The sequence below is a fragment of the Athene cunicularia genome (assembly GCF_003259725.1).
Source record: "Athene cunicularia isolate RWA chromosome 6 unlocalized genomic scaffold, athCun1 chr6_part1, whole genome shotgun sequence".
Classification (NCBI taxonomy): Eukaryota; Metazoa; Chordata; class Aves; order Strigiformes; family Strigidae; genus Athene; species Athene cunicularia.
The window spans coordinates 5,646,384-5,671,171 of NW_020799105.1; the positions used below are offsets into that span (position 1 = coordinate 5,646,384).

A 24,788-nucleotide genomic window follows, 5' to 3' on the forward strand; every position below is an offset into this window, starting at 1 on the left:
CAGAACAGATGACATCAAAAAGAGGAAGTAAAATTGGAAGAACCACTCTTAATAAAACATGCATTTAGGTAACACCCAAATTGTCACTGAAAATAAGGCTATACCACAGGGTTGAGAATTTAGCACACAATGAAATGTGCTCCTTATATAACATTTTCCTCCAAAACAGTATTCCCTCTCCAAAGGGACATGCTGTTTAGCAGCAGGGACATGCTGAACAGCACAACAGAGCACATCAAAATAAGAGCTGAACAAGATGATATCTAAGATGAACTGTAGGAGGGTCATGATGAAGCCAGTTTGCAATTTACTGCCTCTTGTGAAATACACTCCTGGAGTTTGGCATCAGTATCCTGAAGTAGGCAAATGTGGTGGTCACTGGGCAGAGGAGAAACCTGAGGCACAGGGAAATCATGCTGCCCTGAGTGAAAATCATCCCTAGTTGTCCTACTCCTACATGCAGTGTTGCTCAGTGTCACAGCCAGCAGCTGTGTCCTGTTACAGGCACATAGCTGAACAGTGCATGTGGTTTGCACAGGATTAATTTCACCTACAGTGAAGCCATGACAAAGCAAGAATATAATCAAGATCTCTACCTTCCATTCTTCTCAGCTGTAGAATGTAAAGCTCCAAGCTGTATCTTGTCAGAGTACTGATTTTCACATGGAGTATCAGACTTTGGGATTTGCCTAAAGAGCTGCCTCCTGGAGCCCATTATCTGGCAAAGCATTAACTAGACCTTAGTAAGTGCTTCCTCCAAGTCAGAACAGTCTCATTCATCCCATCAGTCTTCCCCCCATAATTTTTCTATTTGTCTGAACCATCTCTAAAAGTGATCCCAAATCCTCTTTGCACTTCCCTGTCTGTACAATAGCCTTTAGATCTCTAAGCATGGTGGTACATGAGAATGCAGAAGGTGCTCCATGACACTCTCATTCCCATGCACGGAGGCAAGCAAACCGAGGGTAATACAAACAAAAAATTAACGTTCAAAGCTGCCTAATTTGGTTTTGGTTACAGGTGAGGCACCACAGGATAAAGAATCTACAGGCTTTTCCAAAAAGTTGGGATTTGGGATCTTGGGAGTTGATGGGATTTGGGGATTCAAGATTAAGAAACATTACTTTGGACAATAGTTGTGTGGGGACTCCTCATTCAGGTACTTTGATATGTAAATTTTTCCAACCTTTGGCATGCGCAGAAACCCTGCTGCCTGTGCTCCTGAGTGGAGCATAGCAGTGGAACTGAGGTAAGAGGATTACATTTCAGGAGGGACATGTTTTGGTGCAAGACTAGAGGCTTAAGGCGATTAAAAGATAGGAGATGCTTCCCAGAGTGACAGGGTGAAAAACATCAAAGCCCACACATAAACACTGCCTACAAGTAAGCATTGCTTCATTATCCTTCAGCAGCAGAGAGATACAGTGAGCTGAACAGCACATGAACCAGTGGCCACATCAACTTCATCTGCAGCCACCTCCACTGTCCCCAGCACCATCTTAACTCATGTCACTGCATCTTCTGTCTTCTTGTGCCTTTTATCACCCTTGTTTTTTCTTAGTTGATAATCTTCCCACACGAACCATCCCTCTTCTCCTGTCCATTATTATTTATATTGCCTTTCTCTGTATCATTCCCCATCACCACTGGAAAATAATTTGAAAATACTGTTTAATTCTATGCAAGAAAAGAATGTTGGGATGCTCTATAAAGAAGGGTGATTTCCATATCAAGAAGCTAGAATAGATAGAAATATACCTGTCTTCATAAGATCTAATCCTGGGTACAAAGGGGAACTCCTGTAAGCTTTAGAAAAAAGGACTGCAATCATTTTTAAATCCAGGAGGATTTTATTTTTCTCCTAGCTAACACTCCTCAAATGTGGAGCATTAGATTTGGCTTCCAGTTCAATATGCCCTTCTAACAAACACAGAAGTGGTGGTTTTATTCCCTGAAAGATATGGAGTTAAACTCACTAACAAGAGTTAGAAATGCTGAAGGGCCTAACATGACTGGAACGTCCTATCTGGATGTAACTCAGAAGTCATAAAAATGCGCCAAATTACTGATACTTTCAAGACAGAAGAGAATTCAGGAGCAGGGCTGTCTGGTGCTAAGCATTATAACATGTGGCAAAAGGCTGGAATTCCTTCAGAGAACTTATAATTAATACAAGAAAATTTAAAGATACTACAGCAACCTGACAATAGACACTACGAGGGACATATACTGGTCTACTGAGTAAAAGCTGCCAGGCATATTTATGTCAAATGCATTAAAATACACAAACATGCATGTATATACATATATATTACCACCCCACCCCCATTTTGTTTTCATTTAATGGAAAGAATCTGCACCAGGCAATGACAAATCCCAAAGGCTACAGTAAACTAAGACAAAGAATCCCTCTCAAAAGAGAAGTCCTGAAAGTGTCATCTGAATTTTAATGACAAGGTAGTTGATTTCATTTGCATCAGATGGCATCAAAGAAAATGAAAGGCTAGGATGACCACTGAGCCAGGGCTGGGGAGCCAGGAGGTGTACTTCTGTAGTCAGACCTTTTTGACCTTAGATACTAAACCCTCCCAAAGCTCAGCTGCAAAGAATGGGACAGGAAGTCAGAGATCACTTCTGAAAAGTGCTGACATGTAAAACTGGTTCATATCTATAAATGGTAAAGAAGAGGACAACTTGCAAAAATGCTTGCATTACAATGAGCACACTTAAATTCCCTTCACAGTGCCGTTCAGGAGCTCATGTTTCCTTCTTGTTATATTCACACCTCTTGATACTGCAGATGCTCTGTTTGCATTTCAAATATATCTGTGTTCATCTTTCTTCTTCTTTCAGTGAAAAGCATGTTGACATCTTGCTGACGCGGAAGTCCTGAACATAACTTATGTGACCAATGCGATCAAGTTAATGCCACTTTATTCAAGGATACACAGCAATTTATAGACTACCATAAAGTACACGTGCAGCTACTTGATTGCTAATAGGCTAAACCCACTTGTCCACGCATCCTTTTGCCTTCTGTGATTGGTCCTGGTGTGGTGTCCATGTGTCGCTCTCCTACTAGGAAAACATCTTGTTCTCAACAGTCCGGCTTCCTTATCTTTTTGCTACACATGCAGTTTCTCAATCCCTTGGCCTTGCAGGTGTTCTTCACAACAGCTACAGCCTGTTGTTACAGTGAGGCCACTCGGTCTGGATCACTCATAATATGTCAGTTGTTTTCCAGCCATTCCACAACATCTTCCCTGGAGTCAGACATGTGAGAAGGTTTCTACTTGTGCTTCCACAAATCAAAAGCACCTGCTACATGGCATGGCATGTCATAAGTGAAAACCCTTTTAAATAAAAAGCAGAAGAGCAAAAAGGGGAAAGGAGGATAGAGCAAGTAATAAGCAATATAACCTGCAATACAACTGAGGAAGAGAAAAACAAAAGAAAAAAAATCACCCTCTCCCCCTAATTTTCTGTTCTGTTTTGTTTTTTTAATGGCAAGATGACTCTTATATTTCTTTATTGAATTTGGGATGAGAAATTTAGGCCTTCTGATGAGAGACCATTAATAGTTTGATGCAAAAACCATTAACAGTTTGAAGCACCAAGAAAAAGTGGACCGAGGGGCCTGCTTCACATGCTTCTCCATGGGCTAGGGGAGAATAGCTAATGGCAAAGGAGAATGAGGAATTCCCTTTCCAACTGTATCCACCCAAGGAAAGTCCTTGACCACTTTCAAGATAATGGACTGCAGAAATGAGACTGTTAACATCCATCCTACAGCTGTTTCATCTCAGAAATCCTTTGACAAAAGAACCTCAGCTCACACCACTAAGCCTCTTCCAGTTGTCATCTGCCATAATATTACAATGAATTTGTGGAATACACAGAGTTCCTTGATTAAAAGACATTAAAATGTCTTTTAAAAAAAAACAAGAGACAAAAATCTGCCTTTAAGTCAGATTATCACTGCATTTACCTATCTTGATTTTTCTATGACATTATAAGAATTTAGCCTCTGTTCTATTTGTTTCTAAAAAGGCTACCTTTGTTTAATTTATTGAATTATCACATACATTGCTTTACACCTGGTCCTCTCCACCCAGGTCAGCTAGTGACACTGTATGCTAGATAAGCTAGAGATGTCTCAATCTTACCTCTGAAAGGGTTTTGCTCCAGTAGAGCTGAAGGAAACAGAAAAGGAAAAAAAATGGTTTATAGAAATGGTTTATTCAGCTTGTAATGAGCTAGAACTGTCATTATATGTAACACCAGAACTTACATTTTATTAGGAGGACTGATATCCTCTTATTTCTAAATCACGCTGTGTATGTTAAAGGCTACCCTACTTAGGAATTGACTTGGTCCTGGCACCACTCTTCAACCTCCCTTTACATTTAACACAGCATTTTTTTGGCAGAAGAGAAAATGCCCAATACGTAATTAAGAGCTTAGATGGAGTTGTGATTTGTTTAAATGTTGCAGGTATGCCATGAAAAGCCATGGTGTAAAAGAAATTTATACCCCCACAAAACTCACTGCCTCGCACAGCCAGTGTTAGTTTACCAGTCAAAATAAGTTATATGGATAGAGAGATCTTTTTCAGTTTTTCTTTTGCCTGTCTACAATGTGTTTGCCATTTGAGTACTGGTATTGTGGTAAATAAATAAGCCTTCAAAGTACAGCTCAGGTTTCTAGCTCTCTTACCCTTGCAGTCATAAGAAAAAACTTATAAAAAGTCTTTTCATTGTGAAAATGATTCCAGCTGAAATACACAGGCAGTCTGAAACAGATGGTCAAGTGGGGGCAAGCCATTCAGACGAAATGCTGATGTGTCAGTGATGGAGTATAGTAACAATAACTTGTCACCAAAGTTCATTAAGGTTGATGAAAAACAACAGGGACCGTTACAAACCATTGCCTCTTTGAATCCAGCAGCTCCCAAGGTTTCCCATACACACAGCCATTTCAGGGATGTTGAATGTAGCTGGGCTCACTGTTTCTTAATTTAAGAGCTTCTGTCCAACTGTAGTAACTGCAACAGACTACAGGACATGATGATCGACTGTCAGTAAGTCAACTCCTACTCTGACCCTTGATTGTTACCTGGGAAAGCCAACAGAAGTCAGGAGACTAATTTGACTTGAAACAACGAATATCTGCAGGGCAAATAATGCACAGGCAGTGCTTTCATGAAGACCAGACTGGGTGCAGGGTCACAATGATGGGAGAGGGAAGAACTAAAAAAAAAGTTTTAGCAGAAGCATAGTTCCTGAAAAAAGCTGACAGAGAAAACACAAGGATTATTACTCTAATCATGATGGCCCAGCCTGGATTTAAAAGCCTCAAATAGCCTAAGGTATTACATCTGGTTCTTCAAACTAATCTGACCCCTTTGAGACAAATACTTCCTTAGGGAAGAGTGTTGTCACATTTCAGACTCCTAATGTTAACAACTGACTGTCAGCGGACATAAAACAAGTACCCCAATGAGTCATAAAATACTAATTTTCCATTAGACAGCAAGAGAGAAACTGATGACAAGAAAAAACAACAAAATTAGCTGTTAACAGAAACCAGATGGAATGGCAAAAACTATTCAAAGAAAACTATTAACTTAATATCAAGAGAAAGAAATAACACTGTGTAGTAACCACAAAACATCTGAATATGGAGACCAACCAACCATCAAGGTCAACATAAGGGAGCTTAAATTGGTTGGTTTTGAGATTGCTTCCTGTTATGCTAGGCTAATCTGGGAACTTGACATTAAATTAGAAAGAAAGGGGAAAAAAGATCCCCAAACAAGAAACACAAAACCTCATGTTGACAGCAGCCCAGCTGCCCAACAGAAGGTGCAGAAACCAGGTCCTGGAAGAACATTTTGAAGATATTTCTTCTTCCCAACACTGCTACCTCAGTGCCGCCTTCTCTTTTGAACTGCCGATTTCTGTCACTGAAGAGCTTCAGATTCACTTCTACAGAATAAAAAAAAGCAAAAGAATCACGCGTCTCCACAGTCTACACCAGGACCTAGTATAAGCTCTGTCTAGGAATATGCCAATTTGAGACACCAAATTGCCACTGAAGTACCATTGGCTCTAGTTCTCAGAATCCAAACAGTTCACCACTTTTTAAACAACCACAATTCAGATTCGTCAACCTCTGATACATTAAAACGCCATGAGTCAAGTTTCAAAATCAAGAAATTAGCTTAAAATTCATAAAACAAGCGTGCACATCCCCAATCACAGATGCTGAGTACACCAAAATACACATGATAAAAATAAGTCAGCAACACTCCTTAGTAACTGCAAGAGAGAGGAAGAAAATCTTAAAAATAATGCTTCAAGCATTAGTTAAAAAAAAAAAAAAAAAGAATAAGATTAAAAAAAACTAAGGAACTTTATCTTCATAACCTTTCTTTCAGTGATATGCAGGACAGATGCATGGGTATGGTGCTTCCATGCTCAATCCAGAGATCACAAAAATTACCATTTCTTTTAACATAATCATCTCATCATTTCAGTACCACTGTTCATATTCTGCTTTTGAAAGTGTTACAGCTGAGAAAGAACTAACAGTACACGATTTTGTTTTGGCTGGGGGGTGGCAACAGTAATTTGGGTTTTTTGTTTGGTTGTTTTTTTTCTTTACTGGGACTGAAATTCAGGGTGTTTTTTTTCCCACCAAATGAGGCTGCCATTCACAGAGGCAAGGCTGTGTGAGATTATCACCTAGCCAATAGGTTGAAGTCATTCTGTTATTTGCCGCAAGGCAAAATGGAGAAACAAGAGATAAAACAGAGTCGGGGTGGGTGGGTGAAGGGGGTTGTGTGCAGGGAATAATCTGTGTAGTCTTTCAGCCCTGAACTGCTTAATTAAAGAAAGAAAAAATCACCCTCTTGCAGGGCTCTTCCACATTACCTCACCTTCCCTGAGACAGTAAGCTCTTTGGAGTACATCTTGTGTCTTTAGGCACTTCTGGACAGCTTTACAGTACTCTTCTAGTGTCTGCAGATAACAACAAAATAAGAGAACTTGGAAGAAACAGCATCTGTGGATATGCTCTGTCCAGCCGTATGATGAAAGGCTTGAGTTGGGCCCTTCTCATTTCCTCATGGCTAGCCTCACAAAGAAAGCACATTCATTTAATTAATTCAAATGAATGAAAAATTATTCACTACCAAGCAGGAGACAAAGTTCAGGGCAAGAGTATTTTAACTCATTTCAAGAGGGGCAGCTCCCAGTCAGACTTTACAGAGCCTGTAAAACCATACTGACAGGGACAACTGCTACATCCTTCAAGCCCATTGTGGAACTGCTCTTGTGAGAAGCTAAATCACTTGAGCGAGAGTAAAAGGTGACATGAACCTCACTGGTTTTGCTCCTAAGAGAGGCAGAGGAAATTTACAACATACATCTTCAGAGACCTCCTTTTCTTCAGCCAATCTGACTCATTAAAGAGTTTCTGAGATGACTGGCAAAGGCATTGATTGTTTGGTTGTTCTTCATCATCTTGGTTTAAACCATGGAAGGTTCTTACAGACCTATAACAGCCATCAAGCAAATACATTTAGCAGCACTGGTTATTTGGTGAGCTTGAAGTCAAGGTAATAAAGTAGCTCCAGGAAAGTCCCTGATTATGGCTTTGTCTTTCATACATGTATAGCACACAGATGAGAAAAGGTTGCTAACAAAGAAATGTATGGATTCCAAGACACATTACAAAAGAATATTTTTAGCAAATGCAACCATAAGAAAGAAATGCATAGCTTTAGCAACAAGTGGAAAGAATCTGTAAGCAAAAACAACATACCCAGAAGTAGAGACATTTAACAAAAGTTAAATCCGGGTGCCAAAAAGTAGATCATGAAGAGACATGAAATGGAAGGAGAGCAAGCCACAAAAAAGACATCAGAAAGGAGAGGAAGCGGGAAGAAGAGCACAACCTGAAATTCTCCCTGTTCTTTACAGATGATTGTTAAAGATACAGATAGAAAAGGTTTCTCTTTTTTTTCCATTTATTTTTTTGGTGTCTTGGTTTTCTCAACAAATTAATGTAATAGTAACCTAGCAAAGTTTAGCTCTGCTCTATAGTTCTGACTGAATTGTCTATTGACAACTGGCAATTTTGGCCTTTCTCCAAATGCTCTTCTAACATTATCATGCAGTGGTGGGGTTTGCCCATGAAGGCTGACTCATTTTCTTCCAAAACCTTAGTAGTCCTTTAACATGGCTCAGAGTGAAGGAGTCTATGTGGCATGCAAAGCTTTATTAACAAATACAGAAGGTATAGCGGGCAGCTATAATATTTCTGGCCACACTGTACATGAAGAGACAATTATCTGACAAATTACTCATTGCAGAAGTTTTAGCAATTTGCATCATCTTCTAAAAAGTAACTACAGGACACCCTTACCGAAAACCATGGCGGCATGTTTATCTCTTCAAAGGAGAAAACTGTGGTCAGACATCAGTTGAGTCATTTTCTGAAGAGACAAAACCCTGTTCTAATCAGAATCACCAATGCTAGTTAGGGCCAGGCTGTCTTCAACAGGTGCAGTTAAAATTCATGGACATCACTAAGAAATCAAGACATCAAAGCCTTGAGAATTATAGTGATCACACATGATTATTTAACAGGAAGCTTAAACAAGAACGAAATGGGTAAACCTGGAGACAAGCCCTCTCCCTGCATTTCCAGGTACTTCTAGTACACCTGCTGAAAGAGAATTTAGGCCTCAGAAGGGACTAGCCCAAAACCAGTTCTAGTGAAGGAAGTGGTCAAGGATATATCACTGATTTTTGAGTCATGGAGCTATACGTTCATGGTTTCACCATTGGTTTTGCACACTCCTTGGGCAAGCCACTTCAACTTATACTTCAGTTCCTCAGGAGTAAAATGGAGCAAACAAAACTTGTTCCTTGCCACATGGGCTTTGAGAGACCACAGGTGTCCTTTTTCTACATATCTACAATACCTAATAAACCAGGACATAAAATAAGGAAATCTTCAGTGCCACTGTCACATATCAAAAACTATTGCCTGAAGACTGAAAATACTTGTTCTCAAAAGTGACTTTAAGTGAAGCCTTGCTATAAACCCCACAGAGACTAAAGGTCACCAGAAACTGAAAGTGGAGCAGGCAAGGACCACACCAAGAGCTGAGTTTGGCTGCCAGAAGTCCAAAGGAGTATCTGTAAGAGTTTAAAACATAGAGGATAAAAAATATTTCTGAAAAAGTCAATAGTAATAAGAATTACCTTGCCATGACTGATGCCAAGGTTTAACCTTCCGAAAGAAGCATACTGGCAGACAGCTCTACAGTGATGCCCCAATGAAACTAACCTTAGCTTAAGAAGGAAAGGCACTCATACAGGACAGACAGGTTTTGTACTAAAGTCAGTATCTCTCCTAAGCCTGCATTCCTGACTCCTCATTTATTGGATAGAGATTATAATAGGCAAACACGACTCTTCCAAAGAGCAAAAGAAAAAAAATGCTATTAACCTTTCGCTCTCTGATATACTTGAAGATAGTGCTACCCTCCTGCTGAGATGCTTCGTCAGGCTAATGTTATTGGGGCAGCAGGACAGGGAAGCTACTTAATTTTCAATTAGAAGTCAAATTTTCTCTTGAGATCTTTACATAAAAAGCCCATGCCTTATTATTTTCACAGCTGTTTTACAGACCAAACCTGTACTTCTACTTCCATCCCCATAGGGGAAAAAAAACCCCAAAAAACAACAAATCAGTATTACTGATTGATTGATTGAACTCATATTCCAAATCAGACACCAAACATTTTGTGACTAAGGATCAGAACTTTTATTAAAGATATTTCAAGGAAGAAATAAATTTCAAATGGAGTTTTCTAAAAAATTTACTAAAGATTTTTTTTTTTTGAGAACTGCCACTCTGGCTGTGCTTATTTAATTTGAATTCTTCCATCTTCAAGCATGGGAGAATAAACAAGAAAACTTCAAACACTGTTATTACTTAAACTCATTTTTGAACCAGGTCTGAGAAAGATTAGTAGTCTAGGAAAAAAACCCAAACAAACAGAAAAAAAATCCAAAGGAAAACACTCAAGACTTTTTCCAAAGGAAGTTTAGATACATGAAGTTACCAAATATTTAGCACAATCATATTAGGTAAATAAACTGGGAGATTTTTTATTGCCTTTTTTTTAAAAAAAAAAAAAAAAGGGAAGTAAGTTTAAAGTAATTGTCAGATATATAATTTTAAAGTGAATACTTAATTGTTTTATCTATCTGCACACAGACGTTTGGTCAAGAAGATATTTCTAAAATCAGTAGTAACTGGTTTTGAAATCCTAGACGTAGCCTGGTCCCAAAACTAAGGGCTGACAGAATACAGTTCAGTTAATCACTGCAGAGCATCACCTCTTGCTTAAAACTGCTTTAGGAACAGGGGAGTGCAAGATGAGTAGTGCAACAGCAGTTTTTAGCAAAGGTGCCAGGAAATATTCAGAAAATTACAGAGTAAGGCAGTCAACCTCTATACTGTGCAAGTTCAGTGAATCATTCACTAGACTGCTAGTGAATAAGTCTTAAACGTTGCAGCTTTTGTAAAGGAAATGTATTTCACAAATTAAATAGTCTGGGAATTTTTCCCCCTCTTCCCTTGAAAGCATCAATAAGCACATAGACTCTAAGACATTTTGGGATGGGATTTTTCAGATTCTTTCTGTAAACCAGGTACTGTAGGCTGACTAGTTCTGTGTTTTCTAAGCTACTACAGACAGAAGGAAAGGCTATCACATGGTATCTGACTCAATGTTAGGAGACAGGTTTTTAGGTTTGTTGTTTTTTTCTTTGTTGGTTGTTTGGTGTTTTTTTTTTAATAAAATGTTTTTGCAGTAGAAGAAAGTCACCAGTGGAGTGTCACAGAGAGAAAGTTAATGCAGAACAGTCTGAAAAACAAGATTAATAATGAGGTGGCAAAGTTTACTTCCTGTAAAGCTTTCTGTCATTAGCCAAGACAAGGTGTAGAATCACCAAATTGTACCAGCTAGTAAAATAGCATATGACATGCAGGCTGGATAAATATCAGGTGACAATCTTAATTTTACATATTCAAGGCTGGGGTTCAGGTACTTAGGAATACAATATTCAGGTTATGAAAACAATTTTACAGAAACATCAGCTCAGTGATTGATAGTGGAATAAAAACCACTAAGTGTTTGTAATTATTAAGGACAGGACAAAAAACAAACCAGGAAACCACTTTCTTCTACAAACCCAGAAATGCCATTTTAAATACTGTGTGCAGTTCTCACCCGACAGAAATCAAATAAGAGTTAATAAGACTGAAAAGGATATAAAAAGGGTAATATGTGACTGAAAGTATGAGTGCTTTCCATGCAAGAAATGTCTAAATAGACTGTGGGGCTCTCCAAGGTGGAAAACAGAAACACAATGGTCACTCAGAAAATAACTAGGAAAAAATCTCCCATCTCTCCAGTAAAAGAAACACGGAATATCCAATGAAACAAGCATTTCAGAACAAAACCAATGCTATGTTTCACACAATCTATTGTTAATGGTGGGACTCTTTGCCTTAGGTGGTTTTGGATGATGGAAGTTTTATTTAGGTTCAGAACAAACTATTGGAGAGATCAGTGGAACAGGAATCTCTTGAGAACTATTAAATACAAATACAGAAGAGTCCTTGAGCTATAAATCAGTGAAGGCTGGTAGAGCTTTGTGGGGAGGCATCATTATACGGTTGATGATATGCCTACTTTTAGACATATTATATAATTACATGCCTGTTTTTACACTAGTCCCTAAGCATCTCCTGTTGCATGCTGCCACGAAGTGCTTTGGTCCAAGCTGGTACAGCAATTCTTATGTTCTCAACTCTAGATATGATCTTGACTTTGTTGACAACTTTAGCATTCCTGTTATTGTGAGCATAAGGGGCTGTTTGGGTCTTTGTGTCAGTTCTCTGGAATAATCATCATTCATGAGATATGCTGAAGGGCTCAAAACTCCCATTATTTCATACTCCCATATAGGAGACTATTCTCTCCATAAAATTAATTTAGACCTTAGTAAAAAATAGGCAAATGAGAAAAACAACAATGAATGACAGGAAGTGAGCAGGGGGAAAAAAAAAAAAAAATGCTACCAGAGCATCAAATACCTATAGTGCAGGGATGCAGCCAGATGAAACTACCTTAGGATGACCCTGTAAAGAGGACTGTGCTACCCTCTGCAAGGTGACAAAACAGAAGTGAATTCCCCAAATCCCAGACTGCAATAGTTGCTGTCAGTTCCTTCCTGACCTCCATTTTCTCAGTGCTTTCAAGCTGCCAGCCTTCACTAGCTCCACACAAACTCCTGCAGAAACACAGGCAAGGCACAATGGCTAAAACTCTCTGCAGAGTTCAACATGCTAGGTGGTCTGACTCTGAGAAGTCTAACGGGCCTATCTGTATTCATGATTTTGTATCTAAACTCAAGGTCATAAGCATCTGTATGCCAACATTAACAAACTGTGTTGAAATGTCTTTCTGTTAGCTTTAAGCTCGGATGTTGTGTGTGTCTACAGTCATCTCACTTCAAGACTGTTCTCTAAACATTGCTGAAGGGCAAATACACAACTGTGGAGCTCCAAAGCGCAACTGCAATACACACTACCATTTATTGTACACAAAACCTTGCAAAATATCAAAACACTACTTTACCTCCAACCTGTTAATTTGCTGTTACTTTAATATGAATGCACAAATAAACCAGACCAAACCAGAGCTGTATAGCCAAGATAACACATCGCTGAGCCCTGTGCCCGAGACTTGCTCAGAGAGAGGGGATGTTTGGGTTGGCACATCTCCACACTAACATACTGATACAGCTTTTGGATTGGGCTTGTCTGTATTGGGAATCAAGTTCTGACTTACTTGACTTCCAGTCAATCCATAGAGATGCACATGGTTGCCTGATATTCCTCCTTCTCCACCAAATCTTATACAGGGTCACATCCCTACTGGAAACTTTGTATTTCTGCCTGCCCTGCAGTCATTCCCAGGAGGCAGGAATGGGCGGACAACAGTTTCAGTCGATTCTGCTCAGCACATCCTGTGCCTTTTGAACAATGAGATTCAGAGGTTTGGGGAGCTGTGGTTGGGCGGAAATAGTCTCTGACCCTCCCTTAATTCAAGTTGCCACGCTATACCCATGATGACGTGGCTAAATCCATTGTGGTGTTGAAGCTAAAGCACAAGGAGATGATGGCACCCCTTTGCCCTCCTCCACCAGACCAAGGTGCAGAGATCTTCAGCCTGGCATGCTGCACTTCCTCAAGGAGCTGCAGAGGATCCTCCTCCCTCCTACAGCCCCACTGTTGTTTTCCCCCAAGCCACATCCATGGGAAGAGGCCAGACACTGTCCCCTCCCCACTGCTGGCAAAGGAAGGAGGCAGAGGGCCACCTCTCTCTGGAGGAAGAGACAGCCGCAAAACCATAAGGAAGCAGGCTGACACTGAGAAAAGGTTAGATAGTGTAGGGCAGGCTACAAAACTGACATCATGAACACACGGTAATATATGCTCTAAATGAATTTTACATCATTTGCAGCTTGTCTGCAGCCCTGCCATGGCACCAGAATACTGCCCACCATTAAGCTTTCTGGGAGACAGCCTAGTGGCAGAAGGCCATGGACTGAAATAAAAAAACCCACAAATGCAAACTTATATCTGTTCTCACTATAGACCTACCTTTAAAATTCCTTGTCAGCTGAGAAATAAAAACCCCCAGAGTTTCTCCACTGCTTCATAGGACCTATGAAGAGGCCACCACGCTTAGTCTTTCCTGTTTTTTACTACTTTTCCCAAGGACATCACAGCTGCAACCTTTAATTTGAATGTTGTTACAATGTGATGCTGCCTATACCACAGAACTAGCTGATAACTCCTCTTCCATTCACTTCTTTAATACCAACATAAGCATACTCTTCATTTCAGTTTATGTAATTTCTTGCTGCTGCCAAATACTGAATATTTTAACTGTATTTCTGACTCTGCCATTAGGAACCTTTATATTCCATTACAAAGAGACACTGAGATAAGACCTAAAACCAGTAAGGATTTTTATGAAATAAATCTTAGTCCTGCTCTCTGCCACAGTATGAACACAGAGTATTATGTTTCCTGTCCTGGTTTGATTCCAGATCTTCACAGTCATCTACAGAAAAATAACCAAAAAATGGATTCATGCCCTTTTTCACTCTTATTCGTTAGCTGGATTTTTTCTTCAGTGCAAACTCTCACCTTCCTGGATCTGTAAGTAATGCCTGAAGTGCTCTCTCTGTTCAGTCCAAATGTTTTCCTCACTCTTAGCTGCTGGAGCTTGGCAACTTTTGTAGATACTCTGATCCAGAACATTTCCCAGACATGTTAAAGTTCTTTTTTACAAAATAAAAAAATTCCAATTTTAAAAAATTCTTAACACCAGAATAAAACTAATTTCTCCAAGAGTGAGATTTTATGATCTATTGTCACAGTCCATCCAGGTCCCTTAAGTTTCAGCTGCATGAGGAATTTCTGAAGCATGGGCATAAGCTCGAGCACTTTCAGATGGCATGTCAAACATGACACTCTGATCTGGGCCCAAATTGGTTTAATCTGGAGGTGAAATGCTTGAGTCCTCTCTGTGCCAATAAAGCTGTAATTTCTGTTTGGTGCTACAGTGATAGTATTAAATTTTGATTATTTAAAAAAAGAAGAAAATCAGCTGAGTGGGTGGCAGGTGGGCTGAGTACAGACAAAATCTGAATGCACATAGTTGAAAACGAACAACGCAGAGATGCTTTTAGAAAACTTAAAACTATCATCACATCCACCCAGCACATTAAACATGCAAGTGCAGAAACAATTCTTCCTTCACTATACTCTGATGACTAGAAAACCCAACTCTGGACTCCAGGTGTAACTGAGTAGTAAAGCAGTAAAATACACTCTAACGTTAAAAAGAAAAGAAAAAAAATCTTAAAATTTAAATCACATAATCCCAAATCCATCTCTTAATTCCACTGACTTCAATCAACTAACTGAATGCATGGGACCTCACAAGTCTAATAAAATCAGATAAAGAATCCTGCTAGCAAGCTTCCATGAAACAGGGATCTTATGCATTGAAATGTCATACAATCTGTTGTAAAAGAGTATTAGACTGTCACCTCTTTATCACACAACAAATATTGAAGCATCTGCAAAATGCAAGTAGCAGATCAAGTCTGTATGTACAGCATATAAACGTCAAGAACTTTAACATGCTAAGTAAAAGGAGCTTTTAAAGTTTTTAAGTTAACATTTCAAGTTTTTTAGGACTCTCAAAGGTACTGATGAGCCCCTCTGCCCAAGCCACAGACTGTCAGTGTTTGTGACAAACTATTGTCACTCCCAATTGTTAACCAAACGGAAGAAGAAATGTCACGAAATATATTCTTGTGTACATGCAAATTCTATTTAGGTGATCATCTTGGAAGACAACATCCTGGCAGGCAGCATACTTTTAAGCTTCACCAAAAGCACGTGATCATTAATCTCCTCCTGGGGGATTTCACATAAAGCTGACAATTTCTGCTTCCATCAGTAATGCTTATTTACTAAACCCTGGATTGGACTTCAAGCTATCATTTTAAAAAGAAAACAACTTGTCTCCACAGCAAAGCACCATTTCATCTTAGCTGTCTAGCAGTGACTCTTTTTTTGCACTTTCAAGTTTGCAGTTTTTAGCAGCCCACCTAAATAAATAAATAAATAAAAACCTCCTGAAAACAAAACAAACCCCCCAACCAGGGAAGGCAGGAAGGCAAGCAGGACACCGCACATGCACCAGTGCGGTTAGCAGTCAAAAGCAGCACACATACTTAAGACACACAAAGCAAATAACATTTGAACATTCTTGCCAAATGAGATTATGTGTTTGTATACCTTCCTCTCTCACACTTGCACAAACCCACACATTACACAGCAAATAATGCTCACAAAACAGAACAAAGACCCTTTGTTATTGTTCCATAAGGTTTTCCAAATCCCCTTCTTTGTCTAAAACTGAACTAATAGTGTTTCTCGAGCCCTGATGATCTAAATATACAATGCTTGTACAGCGAAGGAATATAGATTTCTTTTGGAACAACTGGTAACATTAGAAAAGACAGACAAGCTTTTGAAAACAGAAGCCCCAATCTGCAAGCATCTTGATTCAGAAAATTAAAAAAAAAAAAAAAAAAAAGTAGTAAATACTGCAGCCATTCAAATGAAGACACTCTGAAAGGACACAATTGGATCTTAAGGCTTATCACACCCAGCTGTGTTTTAACAGAATTTCTTATAGTTATGTCCCCCCAAATAAAAGTGTTAATACCAATAAAATTAAAAATCCAGTTTAAATAAATACAATCCCAAAAATTTCCAAAAACCAGCAAGTTATGTCTCTGCTTTTAATTCCCAGCACCTTCAGAAGAACAACATTAACGTGAATGAAGGAAAGGTGCTCAAAAAAAAGCTGCTTCATAATTAGAACTGAACAAAGTATCACACTAAAAGGGATCATTCACGTAGCACTCTAATGATGAGCCTCTACAGCAGCCTCTCTTGACAGGCTGCTTTGACGTACATATTTATTTCGCAGGGCTTAACAGCATCCCTACAATGAACTGTAAAGCTAAGATACTCTGCAGACAAGGCATTCTCCTACCTGAAGCTTCATCTTCCAGCATGAATGCATATGTGTATCCTCAGTGTAGCTTCCCCTGGTTGCATGACTCCTGTTACCCAGACTAAAAAGACGGAGCTGTGTAAACAGAGATGCTAACTGCCCTACATTTGCCTGCAGATGAAGAGAAAGAGTTGGTGCTGTACTTGCCTGGGCTTGTTTAAGCCCCCTAAATAGAATACTAGTGTAGCTCAAACTAGACTAACTACTTCCTCCAGCTGATCCCAGTGAAAAGAGCTTGTGATGAATAATGCATGAGAGCTCCTATGAACATGCTCCATTCCTTGCAGCAGCTGATGTCCACCTCTCCCCCCTTCCCGAAAGCAATCCCCAGCAGTTTTTGTGCTGTGAAGCATAAAAATTCTCCCAACGTCCAAAAAGCAAAGAGGATGCCTCTCCCAGATTCATTTTCTTTCCTCTACTTATTAGTCAAACCAATAGATCTGGTGATTTTATTTTTTTTTTTTTTAAGATAAAAATCTATGCAGCTAGAAGTCCAAGAAAGCATGGTAAGCACAGAGCCATATTCTGGACTACACAGTACTAGTAAATTCAGTTGCTTGGTAATAACTTTTTCTTCTTAAGGTCTGTGATGCAGGAGAAGCTATATAAAGATGAAAACCAAAGACAGAAAGAATGTGACAGACCAGAAAATAATACAGCACAAAGAAGGTGGAAGAAGAAAATGCTTGCTGTAACTGGCAAGTTCAGTTGACTGTTTACAGAGAAAAGAGATTGCTTAGGAGAACATAGTGGGTGGAAGAATATGGGGGATAAATTCACATGCTGCTTCTCTTGAGCAATAAATTCCGCTATGTCAGTACAACTTTGCAAGCTAACTACAAAAATCACCGACTTTCAGATATTCTTCTAAAGAGTGAACAAACACAGGACTAATTTGCAAGTACTTTATTTGCAAGTGCAATTACTCCAATAGGCAAATGTCAATACATACCACTTGCAGATTTAGTTCTGTTTCTCAGAATTGTTTTGCTTTGATTTTGTCGTTAGATACACAACAAATTATTTGGCACCTCTTTATCAGTTACCTGCTGCACTCCAAGTGACATAGCCATAAAAACACAACTGACAAGGCTCTCACAAGCCCTTACTTTCCTGTAAATGAAACACAGCTTTAATGTATCATTTACAGTGAGAGAGTGCATGTGGCTTCCTAAATCCTGAACCGTGGGTCTTCAGCTTGGGCAAAACTCTCTAGACATCTCTGATGTTGCATTTCTCAGGTCGCATCAAAACTCAGAGACAATCCCTGCTTTTTACCCCAGTCTCAGGTGACTTACACAGAAAATGAGAAATAAAAGGTGAAGACAACTGAGAGAGACCAAAGAGAAAGAGATATTCAGCACATCAGTGCTCAGTCATGACTTCTTGTTACTTTTGAAGAACCCTTCTTTCACTTCTGCTAGGGGTGATGCTCCTGAAAGGATCAAAGCTAACTTTAGGATTCTCCAGACAGTTGCATTTGCTGTCATGCCTTCCCTGGGATACCTTCTGACTCTGGGAATGCTATACACACCACAAGGCAGAGGAGAGCATTTCCTTTCCCTTCAACTGCACTTTTTTCCCAGACCAACTCCATCTTCTCATCCTCATCAGTTCTCTGCCATATCCACTTCTAAACAGGTTTTCAGATAACTGCACCCCATTCAAAATTCAGTTTTACCTCAAAATTATATGGTACAAATCTTGCGGACAGGACAACTCTATACATACCTTGTTTCTCATATTCTCTTACTTATTGTTAAGGACAACGCCCTAAGCTAGATGGGCCTTTTGTCTCATCCACCACAGCTGGTCCCATATCCTGAGCATTCTGCATAACTTGCTGTTTCTCCCTTCCCTCAAACAGAATATTCCTTTTTAAAAAGGGAAAGTCCAGTACAAAATCAAATCCACACAAACATTATCAGATCTATAACAAAAGCTAAGGAAATATTTCACTTACAATGTCCTATGGATAAACCTCAAGGAGGCAAAGGTTCTAAACATTTAAAATCTGGGGCTTTAATGTCTTCCTTTAGCTTTTCCACCATGATTTTAAAAATTGGAACCAAGCAACTTTCCGAGAATTAGCAGGGCTGCACAAATTGAGAGGGCAGGGGCTCTGCGTAAACTCAGCCTTGTACACCATGAACTACAAGGTAAGTAATAGGGCTGAATATGGCAGATCCAGGACTGCTTCATAGAGAGATCTTCTGTTTCTGCAAAGGAAACCAAAAAGAACTACATCCTGTTAGAGGAAAGGCATACTCAGATTCTACACTATAAACAAACAGTAACAGGATAAACATCTGACATAAATCATTAGAGTGCAACACACTTAATAGTTTTGAAACAGGGTATGTTATTTTCATTTCTATGGAACTGACTTAATTTCAATAAACCCAGCAAATAGTAAGTAAATAGTAAATTGCAAGATTAGTTCTATCAGTGGCAGGTTCAAACTTCATCTAAGTATTTTCATATCAGATGAGCTTCGGTTAAATAACAGAATACTCTTCCCTCTCTGTGTCAGCCTTGCAGACTCTTGCACACCCTCAGAGCCATGCGTGGGTTTGGTTCATATGGGACTAGTGCAAACAAGCACTTCACAAACAAAATTTCTGCCTTTGCTCAACCTGGGCAACTATACTGTCATGAATTCACTTTCCAGATGTTTTCTTTAACATCTGCAAGATAGTGTTGAATTTCTGATTTTTTTTAATTTCTGATTTATTTTTTTTTTTTTTTTTCCCCAGAGGCTCTAACTCTGAGGCTAATGAAAATGAATCACAGAAGGGAGGAACAAAATCTGCCATAAGCACACATTTGTAAGGCTTTATATACAGGGAAATACATATCTAGGGTCAGTTAAGAATTTCACATAGCCCTTTGGATACTTACCCTTTTTCCTCTTAGCACTTCTGGAGGTTAGGTCAAAGGTTATGAAGGTTGGTTTCTAAATTAAATAGGTGTATTACTACCATTATGAAGAAACATGCAAACACAGCAAGCTGGAAGAGAAATCTGGTTTAATTACATTCTGCACCAGCCTTACGTCAGTGGACTCTCAGAACTATATCTGCATATGGCTCATGGGACTACTCCCATGATACCAGGTGTCAGGAGTTAAGTTTCTGGGAGGAGCAAACCAGAACACAAAGATGAGCATGAGAGTAATTAAACACTTTTTATTATTTCAGACCGTTCTCTCCACTGGGTATTCAATTTAAAACATAACATGAGAGATTAAAAACCTATCGATCTTCTAAAAAAGATCTTCCCTTCATAGGGATTTAAATAAAAAAAAAAGTGTTTCCTAACTTTTTAAAGAATAATGAACTCAACTGGTTTCTGAATCCATCTGTTCATTTAACGTAGCATACAAAGTTTGGGTTTCTTAAAACATTAGCATCTGAAATGATGAGAATTTGGAATTTAACTAGTATGTTCATTCTTATGAGGCTAAAAAGTAAAGGTGTTCTGCTGAACAGCTTTGTATTTAATTTTAAATGAAGAGCATTTTGTAGCATTCTCTTGCATGCCTGAACAATCATTGTTATCACTGTGAAAGGAAGAGATGCAGGAGAAGCCTTACCACAACAAGAGCCATACATAGCAAAATCATCTTTCATTCATGTGCACTTATTAGGTGAAACTTGAAATAATGTGTGTGGTGTCAGTTCACAGACACATTGCTTCATTACACACGCTAGGGGCCAAGCTGAATCATTTTGTTAAGTATTTAGCTACTGGCCGGCCAGTTAATTTTACAGTCAAATTTTGAACAGTCTATTTAGTTTCTCCCATTTTTAAATAACTGCAATCTCCTGGGGAAATTCTCTAGTTAGACCATCTGCTCCTTTCCTATAAACCCTCCTTTCAGACCTTACGCAAATTTCTGAGCTGCCAATCAGGACTTCTTTGATGTCTCAGTGAAAAAAACCCAACTATTCTGAACGGAAACCTGCAGTACAAAAAGATTAATTATCCCCCGATCAGTAAAGTAATGAAAGCAAAGTGAGCTATTTCTCTGTAGTGCATCTCAAACAGCAGATACACCCTCAGTGGGATGAGCACTTCTGGTTCTCCCTGGCCACAGGTTAGGAAAGGATCTATCCAGTGACATGCTATCTCTACATTTTTAGCTTGTCAGATTCTCTCCAATGTTTCTGCGTGCCCAGGCACCTTGTTTGTGACTATCTCCATTGGTACTGCCTGGGAACAGCTGATGGACACTTCTCTGGTCTAACACCAAAGGAAGGTGGAGGGAAGGAAGAACCAATGTGGTCGGCAGAAGTGTAATGGGGGAAAGTCAGGATAAGATGTTAAATACCAAGCTCTGTTTTCCGTCCGTGAATTCGCATAATCATGCTTGTGCAAGTGCTGCACTGCTTTTCTTTGGCTTGTGAAATGCTGCAGGCTACACAGACCCAATGTTACACCAGACTTTTTCCAAACAAACAAGGCTGGAGGGAGTTGCAGCAATCAGGAGCACACTGAAGAAACTAACAGACTGATCCAGCAGATGTTTCTCCTAACTAATGCGAATTCACAGCAGAAAAAAAAAAGTGAGGATTTTGTATCTATTTTTAATGAAATTAGCACCGGTATTCAAACCCTGTACCAAGTGTTAACAAATACTACATGACATCCTAAATTTCCATCGAATAGGCAGAAAGACATGGGTACCTGCAGGTAGGAGCTGATTTTTGGCTGCTGCCTGTGCTTAATTCAAATGCTTGTCACTGCAACAGTAAATTCACAATGCTGCAAAGCAATATAATGGTGTTTACCCAAGTACTGTGGGTGTCACTAATGCACCTACAAAACAATAGTGGGGTATAACAATACGGCCTGAAGAATTTTTTCAAAAAGCATTAAAAGGTGAATTGCAGACCTGCCCCCAAATACACAAAAAGCACTTCAGACTAGAGAAAATTGGGTGATTGAACATAAAATGAAAAGGCCAAGCAACTAAGGGGCATATTGAGCTTCCTAAATGGTTTTATTTCCCCTCACATCTACAGTTTTGGTTGGTTGTTCTGCTTTTTGGCCTCAGAAAGTATAGCCAAGTTCAGAATAGCAGATTGCACACAAGTTCTCCCCAACAAAGCTGCACATGCAGGAACTTAAGACACTTTCACAAACATTTGAGAAATCTAAGAAAAAAAGTAAGAAACAGAACTTTGTTACAAAGAGGAACTGTAAGAGCTTCCTTAGATGTTCCTCAAAAAAAACCCAAATTCAAAACACATGACAGCTAGAACCCACCTAAATATTTCACAAGAGGAATTCACCAGAAAGGATGCAACAGACATGGGGGTCGGGGCCCTGCATTAAACACACTCAAAAATTCTGGTTATAAAGCAGAATCTAAGAATTTACAGTTATTTCTATTTTAATGACTGAAAAGAAAAACAGCAGGGCCGTAAAAATGGGTTTTCACTCTGTAACCCACCGAGACTTGTGAGCGCCTTGGCTAGGTTTTACTACAAGTAGTCAGACAGAAGTCAATCTTAAAGAAGGACTTCAGTCATTTACTTCTTGTGTTCCAGTTGGTTACCTCCTCATCATCTGTGCGGACAGACGTCTTGGGGGCACCAGTGTCTGCTGTTGAATTGCTGGTAGTGGATATGTAGGCAGAGAGACAGAGGGCATTTTCTGGAAGAGGCTAAATCGTGAGAGTGCATCTCAGAGGGGACCAGAAGAAAGATAACTGTGTTTTGTGGATGTGGTACTGGGGAATGACGCTTTTAAAGCAGTTCCTTTAAACAAGTACCTGTAGCACCAGAGCTAGGGAGAGGTCAAAGAGAAGTCTTTAAGGAACTACAAGGCTCTCGTAATGATTAGCTAGCTGCTTTACAGGTGGGCTTGTGTCACAAAGAAGCACCTTTACAGATGGGCTTGTGTCAGACTGAAACCAACAAAGTTGCTAAAACATTTAGACCCAGATATTAGAGCTCCTGAAAACAAGTATTTGGATCTGAAGGTGATGTCTAGCACATTCAATATATATTCCTGATCTCTCCTAAAAGCAGCGGGATGATTCCTCGCAGTTTGGCAGCAGAGCAGCGGGGCTCACCAGAGGCTAAAACTGGGAATGCTTTCAGGAGACAAGCAGCAACCACCAGTCCTACTCAGTGTGAGACGGGGTAGACTGGGGCGAGTTCAAAATGCTCATAAACCCAGAAGCAACAGCAGTGCTGTCTGCTGTATCTACATTCAAAAGGAAACAGAGGTTTATAGATAGTAAGGGGGTAAAAAAAACAGAACAAAACGGTGTGGCAAGGATATGATACAACAGAAACCAAAGCTCCGAGGGGCACAACAGAGCCCAGATGTGCAGGTTGTATCTCTTTCTCTCTAGCTGCATTCTTGGGAAAGGCTCAGTTTCCCATGGAAACTGCAAGCTCATATTCAGTCAGTTCATTCTAGTAACCATTAGAAAGAATCTTTCAAAATAACGTTATTTATTCAGGCTCCAAAACACACAGAACAAATGGTATAGAAGGCAGCCCTAATACCTGGGCATACCCACTCCCAAAATTCTCCCTGCTAACTCTTGCAGAAGAAATGTCCCTCACACCAACTGAGTTCAGGATGCAACTGTGAGAAAGCGCTCTTCTGCAGACACACTCGCCCCATCTGTTAATTTTGTTGTTTGGTGGTTGGTCTGGGTTTTTTTTTGCCAGCTTATTGTCTCCTATTAACATTTCCCTAGTAGTCTGTTTTATGTCACTAAAACTCCCACCTTTACTATGTCTGATATGATGGAGTGTTCCTTTTTACTTCTTGTTCCATTCTTAGATGGAAACATTTGGGAAAAATGATACTGATAGAAAACATGTTAAATGGTGAAGACCTGACTCCTGACAGATCTGAAGCTAGCCTTGTGAACTGAGAATCAAATGAAGATGTTCCTGCTGGTTCCACAAGATCGTTGGTTATGACATGCATTAGTCAGTATTTTCAATAACCATCTGGAAATGAATTAAAAAAAAAAAAATTGAAAAGTTGCTGCCAGTTACATTCACAGGTCACACAAAGCTTAGCAGGGTGGTAAAAATGATGAGGCTTATAGCCACCTCACAGACACTTAGCATCTGAAATTGATTTGGGAGAAAGAAAACTGTACATACTTTTCACCATATCACCATATCAAAGTAATACAAACTGTAACCTATACAGGCTTCAGCCTATAAAGCAGGAGTACAGTAAAGGATTTAGGAAGTCGCAGTGAAGTGATAACTGGAGATGAGAACCTGAATGAGGCTTAAGGACAGGATCAATGGCATTCATTCTGCATTATAGCAAGTAGCAATCAGTTTTCCCCCTGAAGTTCAGTACTGCCAAGGTAGGTGCTGGAGAACTGAGGGAGGACAACTGGAACACCACCAAAACCTAAAAGCAATAGTAGCACAGCTTGCCTTTTAAATTAAGACACTTGAACGAACTTTCAGTGCCCCAGTCCTTCCTTTCAAATATGAGAAGGGGCTGAAAAGGATCTTTTTCCATCCTTCACTCCTCTCAAACATTTTCAAGGCTGCAGGAAACACCCTACTAGGAGAGACTCAACAACGTTATTTGTAAGTTTATCTATGAAGTAGATGACCTAACTTGTTTGAAACACACTGATAGGTCTAAAAGCACAATTTCAGAGCCTGTTTCAATGAATGGAGAAAGAGTCACCAACAACCAGTAGCTGGGACCTGAAGCCAGAAAAATTCAGAATTAAAAAATAAAAAAAGTTGGATGTGGTTTCTGTAAAATGTGATGGTGGCTGGCATGGAAACAAACAACTGAGGAAGACAGAAGATTTACCCTTCAAGTCAAGGGTGGAGGCTAAAGTGCCTCTTCCAAATACCATGAGTTTGGGTTCAATGTACGTTGCATCTAGTTACGCCTGTAACACAGGTCATTACAAGTCAGATGTGGCCATACCTGCTGGCCTTCAGCATCACAAACTTTAAAGGAGTCATTAAAATAAAACAAGCTGTTCTCAACCAGACTGATGGGAAAGGGTTTGGAG

General features: G+C 39.5%; 1 protein-coding gene across 7 annotated transcripts in view; it reads right to left on the reverse strand.

Moving 5' to 3' along the window:
- Positions 1-24,788, reverse strand: part of MARCH8 (membrane associated ring-CH-type finger 8) — a 108,650-nt gene that overhangs the window by 41,156 nt on the left and 42,706 nt on the right. Inside the window, exon 1 of one of the 7 annotated variants that reach the window (XM_026851066.1) lies at positions 18,723-18,765. The exons of the other annotated variants lie outside the window; for them this stretch is intronic. The gene's annotated coding sequence lies outside the window, so the exon portion shown is untranslated. Of the gene's footprint in view, positions 1-18,722; positions 18,766-24,788 lie in introns of those variants that run through there. 7 annotated transcript variants of the gene reach the window in all.